The 15,228-nt window shown below is 43.5% G+C and overlaps 1 pseudogene; it reads right to left on the bottom strand.

Moving 5' to 3' along the window:
• The window catches only part of LOC104999624, a 96,325-nt pseudogene that overhangs the window by 71,655 nt on the left and 9,442 nt on the right, over nucleotides 1–15,228 (bottom strand).

Below are 15,228 nucleotides of genomic sequence, written 5' to 3'. Positions count from 1 at the left end.
GGATCGCAGCCATTCTGACTGGCGTGAAATGGTACCTCATAGTGGTTTTGATTTGCATTTCTCTGATAATGAATGATGTTGAGCATCTTTTCATGTGTTTGTTAGCCATCTGTATCTTCTTTGGAGAAATGTCTATTTAGTTTTTGGCCCATTTTTGGATTGGGTCATTTATTTTTCTGGAATTGAGCTGTAGGAGTTGCTTGTATATTTTTGAGATTAACCTCTACTTAAAATAAATAAATTTAAATTAAAAAAATAAAAAGTTTAGGCCCTCTTTTTGCCAAGCCCTGCGATAAAATACAAATAAAAAAGAAAGAAAGAAAGAAAGAAAAATAGCAACGATTTTGTCAGGACTGCCTCACTTTTTCTTTCTGGATGGCAGGAAGCAGACACTGAAGCCAGATGACTGTAGGATTTAATTGTGAGCTAACATTGGGTGGGGTGGAAGCTCATCACTCTAGTAAGAATGTGGCTCAATTAAACCGTTTGACTTTCATTCTCTTCATGTACATAGAGTTCTATAATCCTTCTTTAAGGAATTCAATAAGTTATACTTCCTTACACCTTCACAATCTCTTGGTTTACACGAATGTCAATTCCTAGACCAGCACTTATACAATGAGTATTACAGGTAGTAATAGTGCATAAATGATGATGAGAAATGACAGGAAGTTTATTTTTTATCTGTTTGACTTCTCTATTTTTATATAATCAAGCAATGAAATATACTTATGGATGTGAATATTTTAGTGGCGTGTATAATACATGTTGACTAATGCTATAATAACTCATAGTGTTGCCACAATAATTGTCATGGTATTATGTCTTTTTTATATATTCCGTTTGAGATTCTGTTCCATTATACATTATCAGAAGATATTCAATACAGTTTCCTAAACTATACGGTAGGTCCTTGTGGTTTCTTTCATATATAGTACTATGCAGTTGTTAACAATTCAAATGAAAACTGGTACACAAATATTCATAGTGACCTTATTCACAATAGCCCAAAAGTAGAATGCATTCAAGTGTCTATCAGTGGGTGAATGAATATGCAACACAGGGTATATTCAAAAGCTTGAACAGTATTCTACCATACAAAAAGATAAACTGAAATGGTTCTGCCACTGAGCAAGACATTACAGAAATTACTCCAAAACTAACACATGGAATAAATAGATATTTCAATTCTAATTCATGCTTTGTACCCAAAAGGTTTGGAAAAGGGGGCTGAAAAAGCACGTACTTCTGCAGTCATAGTCACAACAGCATGATTAACACTGTCCAACAAACAGAAGCAATCTAAGTGTCCATGGACAGCCAATTCCATAAACAAACTGTGGTATACACACAATGGAATATGATTCGGCCCTTCAAAGTCGGTAATTCTGACAATGCTACGATGTGGACAAACCTTATGGTCATTATATTAAGTGAAATAAACCAGACCAAAAAAGGACAAACGTTCTGTGATTCCACTAGTATGAGATATCCAAACAAGTCAAATCCAAAGCCAGAAGAAGCAGAAAGTGATTCCCAGGGATTGAAGACAGTTCATGTTTCACGGAACCCACCCAGTTTCCCTTGGGGAAACTGACTTCCCGTGACATCTCCAAAACCAATTATACAAATAATTGGAATCCATATCCAGTCAAATGAATGTAGACATAATTTTACAATTTACACCAACCTCACTCAAACTTCTCAACAGACAAAAGGCAAAACTGTGTCTATGGTACCTCAGCTTTGCTTAAAACTGTATCTACAGTACCTCAGTCTTGCTTATGAAATTTAACCCGAAAAAAAGGAAAAAAAACACTAAAATCTATCCAAAAAAGGACGTAAAATTTATAACATGAACTTTAAAAAAATATAAATTTAAACCGTGAAAAATCTTATTCACAAAACTTAAACACAAGCCACAGAGAAATATATTTGCAAAATACATATTTGATAAAGAATTGTACCCCAACCATACCAAAAAATCTAGAACAAACAACCTCATTAAAAATGTATAAATCTTTCCAGCTTACTTCACCAATACAGTATACTAATGCATATATATGGAATTTAGAAAGATGGTAACAATAATCCTGTATACAAGACAGCAAAAGAGACACTGATGTATAGAACGGTCTTTTGGACTCTGTGGGAGAGGGAGAGGGTGGGATGATTTGGGAGAATGGCATTGAAACATGTATAATATCATATATGAAACGAGTCGCCAGTCCAGGTTCGATGCACGATACGGGATGCTTGGGGCTGGTGCACTGGGATGACCCAAAGTGATGGTATGGGGAGGGAGGAAGGAGGAGGGTTCAGGATGGGGAACACATGTATACATGTGGTGGATTCATTTTGACATATGGCAAAACCAATACAATATTGTAAAGTTAAAAAATAAAATTTAAAAAAAATGTATAAATCTGACCGCCTGGCCAAAGAAAAGAGATAGATAGTAAATCAGCATATCAAAAATACTCAAAATAATATATCATTAGGAAATTATAAACTAAAACAACACTGAAGTAGCACTGCACACCTATTAGATTCAGTAAACTCAAAAAAGTGGGGCGGGGCTTCTCTGGTGGCTCAGTGGTAAAGAATATGTGTGACGATGCAAGACATTCAAGTCTGATCCCTTACCCAGGAAGATCCCACATGCCAGAGAAACTTAGCTGGATTTTTCCACAGCTAAATAAGGCTCACCTGTGATCTGAACACTACATGTCTAGCACTTACTAAACAGCTTTGAAAAAGTGTCCAGACAAAAAGTATCACACAATTATACACAGCAGCTCTACTTGTAACAGCTAAAAACTTTCAAATATCAGGATGCCTTCGGTCGAAGACTGTGTAAGCAAATTGGGATACATCCAAAGTGAAGGGGAGCAAATGCTACCCCAAAATGTACCTCTTCAGCATGAGGATTAGTTGGACTTAACTTTTTTTTTTTTAAGAGGACACATGATCATCTCTGAAACCCAAGTTCAAGATGGCTCTTCTGTGAGTCACATTTACAAGAGAAATCTCATTTCAAAGGAATCCTCGGTATATATCAGATAGAAGGATGACAGTCTTGTGAAACTTTTTTTTTTATCAATAGGGAAAGTTAAGACGTAAATCTGTACAAAAACCATACCCTTCCTTTCCTTTGGTTTTATATTTTAATATTGATTTGTTTTTGTATTTGGCTGCGCCAGGTTGACATTCGTTGAGGCAAGCCAGATATTTAGCTAAAGCATGCGAACTCTTCGTTGTGGCATGGGAGATCTAGTTCTCGGATCAGGGATTGAACCTGGGCCTCCTTCTTTGGGAGTGTCCAGTCTTAGCAACTGGAGCACCAGGAATCCCCTGTTTTGTTTTTAGATGAAGATGGTATCTAAGGTGATATCTTGGGCCATTTCAGTACTGACTCAGTTTCCTGAGTTTCTCCAAAACACGCATAAGATACACATTATTAAACTGCTTTGCAAAACATGTAAAGGTAGTTGATACTGCAACACTGTATGCTTACAAATATCTAAATGGTAAATGACATGTCATTTATTTTTAATTACTATGGGCAACAAAAAGAATGCAGGATTCATACATGTTACAACATGAATAAACATTAAAACCATTTTTAGTGAAAAATATCCATATAGAAAAGGCCACCAAGATCCCATATTCACCATGTCTGCTTTAAATCCATGAACTTTGTCCAAATAACTGAAAATCTCAGTAACGCTCTAAAAAAATAAATAAATAAATGATGAGGAAAAGGATGGGAAGAAAAGATATATTCATACAATTGAACAATTGCTGAAAGGGAAGTGGGGCTGTGGATTATATTACACTGTAGAAACCATATGATTTCCTGATTTTGGAGATTATGTGCTGGTTCTGCAGGAGAATGCACCAATTTTGGATAAAACACATAGAGTATTTTAGATGATGTGGCAAATGTGAGCACTTTTTGCTAGGAGTTTTCTGTATGTTTTAAATTACTGGAAAGTAAATTATGTTTCAAAACAACCAAGTCAATACAATAAAAGAAAATCAGATTAGACAGGCATGAAACTTTCCTATAGGGGCCAAGACTTACCCAGACGAAGTTCAAGGGAAGCTGTGATGTTAACTGCCCTTGAAGGAGTCCACATGGAATGAAGAAGTACTGTGGGAAGTCTATTAGTAACCACCATGCCTTGGGTCCTCTGGATGACCTATTGCAGGAGAAACAAATTTTACAAATAAAAATTTCCCTGTAACTTCACAAAAAGTTGTTAGACTACACTCGGTAAAGTTGAATAATTTCTGGTCAATTTACAATCATATAGAATACTACAATTTACAATCCCAATCAATATACAAAATCACTTGCTTTTCTATATACTAATAACAATCAGAAAACAAAATTAAGAAAATCCCATTTATAATTGCATCAAAAATAATAACATATCTAGCAACAAACTTAATCAAGGACATAAAAGACCAGTAGTCAGAAAACTAGAAAGCACTTGTAAAGAAACCAAAGAAAATACAAATAAACAGAAAACTAATCCATGCTCATGCACTGGAACAATGAGGAATTAAAATGTTCATTCCAACCAAAGCTATCAACAAATACACTGACTGCAATCACACAATAATATTCAATGGCATTTTTCACAGAAATAGAAATATTCCTAATATTAGGCTGCTAATATTGAACAGGACCTTAAACGGCCAAAAAGACTCTGAGAAAGAAGAACACAGCTGGAGGCATCTTCCTCTCCAACTTCAAACTACATCATGGAGCTGTTGTAACCACTACAGTGAGGAACAGGCAGGAACACAGATACATGGACTCCAGGAAAGAAGAGAGAGCCCAGGAATGAACCCACATGGGCATGGTCAGTTCATGAAAATCAAACCAGGAACGAGCGAAGAGGAAAGGACAGTCTTCTTAAGAAACAGTGACAGGAAAACTGACCACCTACTCGAAAGAACATCAGTGAAGGTCGTCCTCTAGATCATCTAACAGAAATTGAACTGAAAACCCACCATTTTGCACATGGAGCTCTTTGCCCCTCTGAGTCCTCTGAGATGGACCTCCTGTCAGCATTCAACTGGACACAGAAAACATCTACTTCGTCCTCATTTTCCCCTCTTGCAGCACCTCCCTGCTGGCAGGCACTGAGGCAACCCCGTTCCTCTCAGCAACCCCGTTATCCAGGAGCCCAAGACCCGTGACAGCCCTCAAGAGACAAAGCTCCCATGAGCTGGTCACCCAGCCCAGCCTGAAGGCAAAGCATCCTGCATCCACGTGTCAGAGGGGGTTTTGGTTCCCCCTGCGGAGAGAGAGCCAGAGAAAAGCGGGCAGCCCCATGCTCACAGACCTCAGAGGGCTCACCCAGAAGCAGCTCTGCTGCGAGCACTCAGACTGGAAGCCCAAACTGAAATGGAGCAGAATAGCTCCAAGACCCTCCTCAAAACATGGCTAAGGAGCAATCAGAGTCTGTATGGAATGCATCCATAAAAAGGAGCACATTTGAATCAGTTCTAATGAAAGGGATGAACCTAGAGCGTATTAAACAGGGAAGTCAGTCAGAAAGAGAAAAACATGGAATTGAGAAGGATGGGTCTGACGAATCTGTTCACATAGCAGCAACGGAGATGCAGACATAGAGAACAGACTTACGGGCAAGGGTGGGGAACAAGAGGGAGAGGGTGAGATGAATGGAGAGAGCAGCATGGATGCATGTACACCAACACTGGTAAATAGAAAACCAGTGGGAATTTGCTGTATAACTCAGGGAACTCAAACTGGGGCTCTGTAATAACTAGAGAAGTGGTGATGGATGGGATGTGGGAGGGAGATTCAAGAGTGAGGGGACACACATACACCTATGGTTAATTCATGTTGATGTATGACAAATCAAACCAATATTGTAAAGCAATGATCAATCAACTAAAAATAAATAACTGTTAAAAAAAATGTGAAATGAACAGAAACACAAACTTTGCAACTAACACCATAATTCAATTTAAAAAACTATACAATTTGAGAAAACAACAAAAGATCTACATGACCTTTGGTCTGGTGATGAGTTCTAACACACAACAAAAAAGCCAACTTACCAAATTAGGAATATAAATTATTTAAAACATTGACTTTTACAATTTTATACATTTACTCTGTGAAGGACCTTATTTGATAGAGACAAACTGTTAAATGAACCACTGACCACCCACCCTTGCCAGGCAACAGAGAAAAGAAAACACTTGCAGGAGTCATCTTACAACAGGAGGTCCTGGTAAGGAACAAGGAACTAACAAGCTACCACCAACCAGAATTCTGGAGAGGTCAAAAAGAGATGGCAGACTGCAGTCCAGAGGTCCTACCAACTTCCCAGGATCCTCCTCACTGGAATCCATCTCGGCTGAGTGATGCATGTGCCCCCAGGAAGGATTCCAATTCAGAATGTCTGGCAAGAGACAAACCAGAAACTAACCCAATGACCAGAAAACCTGAGACGGTGAGCCACGTGGCAGAGCAGTTTTCTCTGTTTCCCTCACCCTCCTGCCCTCCACCCCGGCAGCCCTTCTCAATGAAATCTCTTGCTTGGATGGCACCTCCTCTCCTTGGACAATTCATTTCCAAGTGTCAGACAAGAACCCACTCTCAAGCCCTGGAAGGGATCCCACTTCCTTCATCAAAACCACAATCCAGGAGAAAATATCTTCCAAATGCTACCTAGTAGAGAAGGCAATGGCACCCCCTCCAGTATTCTGGCCTCAGAAATCCCAGGGACAGAGGAGCTTGGTGGGCTACAGTCCAACAGCAGGGCATTTCTGAGGGGAGAAAACAGTCCCGGGGAAGCTGAGGCACTTACCAAAGGCCCCAGGGCTTTGGATGGCACAGCCAGAACTGTGGCTGAGGACTCCAAGCTGCCAGGACTCTTGATCCTGGCCTCTCTCACCAAGTACATGTGTGGAAAACTAGAATCAAAAATATGCCTGAGGGCTTCTCTGGTGGCTCTGTGGTAAAGAATCTGCTTGCCAGTGATGGAGATGCAGGTGTGATCCCTGCTATGGGAAGATCCCACATGCTATGGAGCCCGTGTGCCACAACTGCCAAGCCTGTGTTCTAGATCCTGGAAGTCATAATGCCGAGTTCACATACTGCAACCACTGAAGCCTATGAGCCTGTGCCCCACAACAAGAGGAGCCACTGCAGTGAGAAGCCCACACACCACTAGTTATGGCCCATGCTCACCTGAACTAGGGAAAAGCCCACACACAAAGACTCAACACAGCCAAAAATAAATAAAATTGCTTTCCTTAAAAATGCATATCTGACAAAAATCTGTACTCAAATTGTCCAAGAACACTAGAGCAAACAAGCCCATTCATAATTAGTAAAGACTGAAATAGACACCTGGCCATGGAGGGTATACTGATAGTAAACTAGCCTACAGAAGCATATGCAAGATACTGGTGGGATGCATGCACAGCCCCCTTTGGAAGACAGTCTGACAGTTTTTTCAGTAACCACATGGGACAAGCACTGAATTCTATACATGACAAGTGGTGGAAGCCAGGTTTCTTACCATTGGAATGGGAAGTTACAGAGAAACAAAAGGAAAGGTTACAAGATCCACGGAGACATCATGACAAATTACCTTTAACTGAATATGTTCAAAGGTAAGCTGGAATACATGTATACATTTCCAAGTATTGTCAGCTGAGCATATTTAGCTCCTACATGTATGTTTTACATATCATTCTCTAATGAAAGGGAACAGGAAATGTCCCTGGTGGTCTGGTGGTAAAGGATGTGCCTACCAATGCAGGGAACACAGGTTCAATCCCTGGTGCTAGAAGATTCCACATGTGCAGGGGCTACTAAGCCCCCGTACAACTACTGAAGTACTTGCATGCTCCAGACCCCATGTTCTGCAACCAGAGAAAGCGCTACACAATGAGAAGCCATGGCACAGCAATTAGAGGGCAGCCTCTGTTCACTACAACTAGACATCTTGCAACAGAGATAATAGCATAGTCAAAAATAATTCAATTTTTTTTAAAAAAGGACAGAATTTCTTTGAATAAATGATTGAGACTAGGGGTAAGGCAGTAAATATATGAGCCAGGATAATCTTAATGTATGAGAAAGTAAAGAAAGTAAAGACAACTATCAAGCTGTCCAAACGGATAAAAATGAATGATTACACAGTTTAATCTGTATACAGTAGCAAATAATAATCTTAAAAGGAATTTAAAAAAATAATTCCCTTTCAGTAATGTCAACATTAATAAACATTGCCATGGATGTAACAAGGATGACAAGACTCACACACTGGAAATTATACACAATTGCTGAAAAATATGCTGAATACATGTACAGATATACCATAGTGATGGAAAGACTTAAGATGACAATACCATGGAATTCATCTCCAATCTGAAATGAAGATTCAATATGAATTACAAAAGACTGAAAGGTCATTGCTGAAACATGAAAGGCACCAGGACTCTTGGCCTCCAAAGGAGAAGAATTCAATCCAGGGCCAGTTGACGAAGCTTGATCGCTCAGAGGTTTTGTGTCATAAAGTTTTATTAAAGTATAAAAGAGATAGGGAAAGCTGCTGACATAGACATCAGATGGGGGCAGTAAGAGTACCCCCTGCTGGTCTTTAGCCAGATGTTATACAGCTGCTAGCAGTCTGTTAAGGAAAGAAAGGCAGTGTCTCAGAGAATGGCACCAGGCCCCTCACGCACAACATGCATCGAGATAACATTGGCAGCAGGTGAGTCATCCCGGGCCATAAAATGATTGACATGAATCTTGAAGAAAGGCATATTTCCAGGCAAATATATCGTTTCATTAACATAGATTAGGAGAACAAGGTATGTGTAAGACATACTGGTTTGTCAAGTCAGTTCTGAGCCTTTAGGGGGAACAAATCTGAAGACAGAGTCTAGCAGAAATACATAGTATATTAACATAGCTTAAGACAAACATTTCCTTATGAAAAAATGCATTGCTTAGCTCAAGGTTTGAGAAAAGTTAAGTTCCGGTGGAGCCAGGAGTCATCATGGCAACACAGAATTTTCAGAGAAACCTCCTTTTAAATTTGTATCAAGAAGGGGGAAAAAATGTAACACTAATTTGTTTCCTCCGGCTGCTTAAGAGAGAGAGAAAAGAACGTCTGACACTTGCAGCCTATTTCCTCTGTCTGGAGACCCCTGGCCTTCCTGCCTGTTACCCTTTCAGGGCCTTTAGGAAGTAATACACAAGCTGACCCTAACATACACGTGGAATGACAAGGGACTCCAAAGAGCCAGAACAATCCCATGAGTCTGCAGTTCTAATGTCCTCTGGTATGCTGTGCTAAGTCGCTTCAGTCATGTCTGACTGTCAGAGCCTGCCAGGCTCCTCTGTCCATGGGAATTTTCCAGGCAAGAATACTGGAGTGGGTTGCCATGCCCTCCTCCAGGGGATCTTCCCAACCCAGGGACTGGATTCCTGCATTGGCAGGGAGATTCTTTACCACTAGCACCACCTGTGGCAAAAGTGCCTAAATAGACATCAGGGAAACCCAGTTAGGAGAAGGGACTCAAAGGAAAGGAAGTGAGAGAAGGAGACTCTTAGTCACACTCAAAGAAGCCTGGCAGGTAGTTTTGCAGGTGGAAGAGGAGGAGGAAGCAGGCTGGAGGTGTGTAGAAGATGAAAGAGGGAACTAAAGCAGGGATCCCCAACCTCTAGGATCTAATGATCTGAGGTGGAGCTGATGAAATCATACTAGATTTCATACTAGGCCACTCAGCTGTGTCCAATCCTTTGTAGTCCAACAGGCTCCTCAGTCCATTGAATTCTTCAGGCACGAACACTGGAGTGGACTGTCATTTCCTTCACCAGTAGATCTTCCAGCCCAGGGATTGAACCCGGGTCTCCTGCACTGCAGGCAGACTCTTTACCAATGGAGCCACCAGGGAACAGAAAGAGAAATAGAGTGCACAATAACTGAACTACACTTGAAACATCCCAAAATCTTCCCCCACCCCTGTCTGTCAAAAAAATTATCTTCCAAAAAAACTCCCGAGGTCAAGGAAGGAACTTCAAGTGTACTTATCTGTCACAGGTTGCTGGCTTAGGGAGATGCTGAAGCAGGGGGTCTTTAGGGGTAGAATCTCCCTTGTGTGGGGTCAACAAACCTCCAATAGCCTTGGTGATGATGGGAGAGATTTGTTTCATTTTTTAAAAAAATATCCTTGTGGAATAAGCTTAGAACTAGCAATTCTCTTACAGTCTTCTTAATAAAAAGTTTTCTTTCTTATTGATCTGTGAAGTATCAACTATTACAATCACTGCTGTAATATACCTCATGGTGTTGCTGATACTATGGATATAATTATATGAAATAGAACTTATTCAATAAAAATGAAGCATCTGCCCTGTGCCCAGAACATTCCAAGGGTTGGGGAGGAAATGAAATACTCATTAAGACGCACAACTGCTAGACACATTCTCTAAAAGAGCCTTTTACATTCCACCCAAGTTTATTCTCAATGTCAGCACTTGCCAATTAATGACCATGCTGGGTAGGAAGCTCATTAAAACCCAGGAGCCAGGATTCCTGGAAAGATATCCCATTCTCCCCTGGACAGTGCCTTTCCAGTCGAACTAGGCATCAGGCCTACTTGGAGATGGGTTTAGGTCCGGTTGTCTCCAAACTGCCAAGGGTTAGAGCGATGGGAGCTCTGTAAGAGGTAAGGGAAGAGCATCGGATGGATTTTTAAACTGTTGATCAGCTTCACAGATACAGCACCCCAGGGAGAAAATCAGGCACCCTGTGCCCCTAGGAAGGGTATGCAGCTTCACACAGAGTGTGCCTTCATAGGTGCGAAGAATGTTCCTGACAGACTTAACCTCACTAGAGCTCTCCTACAGAGCAAAGAGGTGTGGATGAAGTTTTGCCTTTCCTTGTGAGTGTGGGTCTCCTACTTTGGCCCCAGGCTCAGGGGAAACATCCCCTGAGGAAAGACCTCCAAGAAGCACTTTTTCCCCAGGCTGGGAAGCAGAGTTTGCAGGATGAAGGCAAAGCGACCCTCCCTTATAGAAGAGGCAGCCAACTGCGTGTGTTTGCAAGCCTGTATTTGGAAGGAACATGTTAGCTTCTACAACAGGAGACCTCAAGATCTGCTCAGAAGACCGAAATTCCAGAGTCAGGGCTGAACATCTCTCCTGCCCTTTGCGAGCCTTGAAAAGACATTCCTGGCGTCTAGCATTACTGCCCATGAAGGGGCAGGCTGCGGGAGTGTGTGAGACATGACTGGCGCCTTACTGGCCTCAGCTCTGCTATTGCCTTTCCAGTCGAACTAGACCCCAGGCCTACTTGGATAGGGAGTGGGGCCTGGTTGTCTCCAAAATGCCAAGGGCTAGAGCAATGTGAGCTCTGTTGCAGTTAAAGGAAGAGCAATTGGATAGCTTTACAAGCTGTTGCTTGGATGCACAGCTTCAGTGCTCCTCGCAGAGAAACAGGAACCTTGGGCACCTATGCTGGGTATGCAGGTTCACAAACAGTGTCTCCATAGGAACCAAGAATGTTCCTGACACACTTAGGCTCACTAGAGCTCTCTTACACAGGAAAGACTTGTGGATGTGGTTTTGCCTTCCCCTGTGAGTGTTGGCCCCTACCTCGGTCCCAGGCTCAGGGGAAACAGCCCCTGATAAGAGAACTCAAAGAAGCCCTTTTCCGGCAGGCTGTTAAGTGGAGTTCGCAGGATGCAGGGAAAGCGAGTCTCCTTTGCAGGAGCAGAGGCAGCAAACCGGCATGTCTTTGCAAGCCTGTATTTGGAAGGAAAGGGTTAGCTTCTACAAGGGGAGACCTCAAGATCTGCTCAGAAGACCAAAATTTCAGAGTCAGGGTCAAGATTCTCCTCTGCCCTTTGCGAGCTTTGCAAAGACATTCCTAGCTTCTAGCATTACTGCCCATGAAGGAGCCGGCTGCGAGAGTGAGACATGAATGGGGGCTGTACTGGCCTAAGCTTCGCTACTGCCTTTCCAGTCGAACTAGGCCCCAGGCCTACTTGGGTAGGGGGTGGGGTCCGGTTCTCTCCAAACTGCCAAGGGATAAAGCAATGGGAGTTCTGTCAGAGGTAAGGCAATAGCAATCGGATAGATTTTCAAGCTGTTGCTTGGCCACACAGCTTTAGCGCCCCCATGGACAGAAACAGGCGCCCTGTGTCACTATATGGGGTACGCAGTTTCAGACACAGAGTGTGTATCTGTAGGAGCGAAGAATGTTCCTGACAGATGTAGGCTCACTAGAGCTCTCCTAGGAGCAAAGAGATGTGAAGATTTGCTTTACCCTGTGAGTGTGGGTCCCTACCTCAGCCCTAGGCTCAGGGGTAACAGCCTCTGAGGAAAGACCTCCAGGAAGCGTTTTTCCTGCAGGTGGGAAGATGAGTTCGCAGAATGTAGGGAAAGTGAGCCTCCCTCGTCGGGGAGGGAGCCAACTGGCGTGTGTTTGCAAGCCTGTTTTTGGAAGGAACAGGTTAGCTTCAACAACGGGAGCCATGCAGATCTTCTCAGAGGACAGAAATTCCTAGCTTCTAGTAGTACTGCCACTGAAGGAGCAGGCTGCGGGGGTGAGACATGACTGGGTGCCTTACTGGCTTCAGCTCTGATATTGCCTTACCAGATGAACTAGAACCCAGGCCTACTTAGACAGGGGTTGGGGTCCGATTGTTTCCAAAGTGCCAAGGGCTAGAGCAATGGTAGCTCTGTCATAGGTAAGGCAAGAGTAATCTGCTGGATTTTCAAACTGTTGCTTGGCCACACAGCTTCAGCGCCACATGGAGAGAATCAGGCAGCCTGTGCGCCTAGTTGGGCATGCAGTTTCACACACAAAGTGTGTCTCCATAGGAGCCAAGAATGTTAATAACAGACTTAGGTTTACTAGAGGTCTCCACAAAACAAAGACGTGTGGATGTGGATTTGCCTTCCCATGAATGTGGGACCCCCACCTCGGCCCCAGGCCCAGGGGAAACAGCCCGTGAGGAAAGCCCTCCAAGAAGTGCTTTGCCAGAAGCTGGGAAGTGGAGTTCATAGGATGTGGGGAAAGAGAGCCTCCCTTGGGGAAGAAGAGGCAACCTACTAGTGTGTGTTTTCAAGCCTAAATTTGGAAGGAATGGGTTAGGTTCTACAACTGGAGCCCTCCAGATCTGCTCAGAGGACCAAAATTCCAGTCAAGCCAAGATTTTCCTCTGCCCTTGAGAAACTTGCAAAGATACTCCTAGCTACTAGCATTACTGCACATGAAGGAGCAGGCTGTTGGAGTGTGTGAGACATGAATGGGGCCATACTAGGCTCAGCTCTGCTATTGCCATTCCATTCGAAATAGGACCCAGGCCTACTTGGAGAGGGGTTAGGGTCCGGTTTTTTCCAAACTGCAAAGGGCTACAGCAATGGGAGCTCTGTCAGAGGTAAGGCAAGAGTAATTGGACGGATTCTCAAGCTGATGCTTGGCCTCACATCTTCAGCACCACAAGGAAAGAATCAGGCTCCGTATGCCCCTATGTTGGGTATGCAGCTGCACAGAGTATGTCTCCATAAGAGCCAAGAATGTTCCAGACAGACTTAGATTCACTAGACCTCTCCTACAGAGCAAACAGGTGTGGATGAAGTTTTGCCTTCCCCTGTGTGTGTGGACCCCTACCTCAGCTCCAGGATCAGGGGAAACAGCCCATGAGGAAAGACCTCCAAGAAACGCTTTCCCATAGCCTGGGAAGTTCAGTTCACAGGACTTGGGGAAAGCGACCTCCCTCGGGGAAGAAGAGGCAGCCAACCCATGTGTGTTTGTAAGCCTGTATTTGGAAGGAACAGGTTCGCTTCTAACATGGGAGACCTCCAGATATGCTCAGAGGACTGAAATTCCACAGTCAGTTCCAAGCATCTCATCTGCTTTTGCGACACTTGCAAAAATATTCCTAGCTTCTAGCATTACAGGCTGCAGGAGTATGTGAGACATGACTGGGCGCCTTACTGTCCTCAGCTCCGCTATTGCATTTTCAGATGAACTAGGCTGCAGGCCTACTTGGAGAGGTGTTAGGGTCCTGTTGTTTCCAAACTACCAAGGGCTACAGCAATGGGAGCTCTGTCAGAGGTAAAAAAAAATAGCAATTGGATGGATTCTCAAGCTGTTGCTTGGACACACAGTTTCAGTGCTGCACGGAGAGAATCAGGTTCCCTGTGCCACTTTTTGGGTATTGAGCTTCATACACAGAGAGTGGAAAAGTTGTCTTAAAGCTCAATATTCAGAAACAAAGATCACGGCACCCGGTCCCATCACTTCAAGGAAAATAGATGGGGAAACAGTGGAAACAGTGGCTGACTTTATTTTGGGGGGAGAAAAAATCACTCCAACATCAACTGGAGAAAAAATATGAGATTCCCCCATCAGTGCGAGATGAGGCCCTTTATTCCTGCAGAGCCTAGGGAGCAATCAAAACTAGAGAGGAGGCTGGACTCCCTTCATGCAACTCAAGGGGGCCCAGAGATCCCCATCACAACTCGAGATGAAACCCGAGTTTCCCGCCACACCTTGAGAAGAGCTCCACGTTTCCCACCTGATCTGAAGATGAGGGCCCATTCCCTGCTTCAACTCAGGAATCCCAACTTCCCCTCGCACCACAAGAGGAGGCCTGTCTTACCTATTGAATCTTGAGTGGAACCCCGTGAATCCTGATGCAAGGAAAAAGGACACCGAGTTCCCCTTCAGCTCCAGATAAGTCCTGATTGCCCTGCACCAGCATCAATGGAACACTGAGTACCCCTCAAAAAATGATTGAAGGCCTGATTCCCTGCTGATCCTTTGAAAAAGTCCAAATTCCCTGCCTGAACTCGACAGGAGGCCTGACACCCCTTTGACAACTCGAGAGGAAAGCAGAGTTCCCCGCCTCAACAACAGACGAGGCCTGACTCCCTAGTTGAAGCTTGATAGGAGGCGCAAGATCCCTGTCGCCACTGGAGAGGAACACTGAGTTTCCCGACTGAACTCTAGACACGGCCCTATTCAATGGTGGCACCTTGAGAGGAATCCCAACGTACCCCTGGCAACTCGAAAAGAGACCTGACTTCTCTGAGGCAACACGAGAGGGTCCCTGAGGTTCCCGTTGCAAATCGAGAGGAACCCAAAGCTTCCCGCTACAACTCGAGAAATACTAGGAGATTCTCCCTTCAATGCGAGATGAGGCCCC

The sequence above is a fragment of the Bison bison genome, unplaced genomic scaffold, assembly GCF_000754665.1.
Source record: "Bison bison bison isolate TAMUID 2011002044 unplaced genomic scaffold, Bison_UMD1.0 scf7180017864356, whole genome shotgun sequence".
NCBI lineage: Eukaryota > Metazoa > Chordata > Mammalia > Artiodactyla > Bovidae > Bison > Bison bison.
The sequence above is the reverse complement of the archived record's forward strand: the minus strand, read 5'-3'. Positions and strand labels throughout refer to the sequence as shown.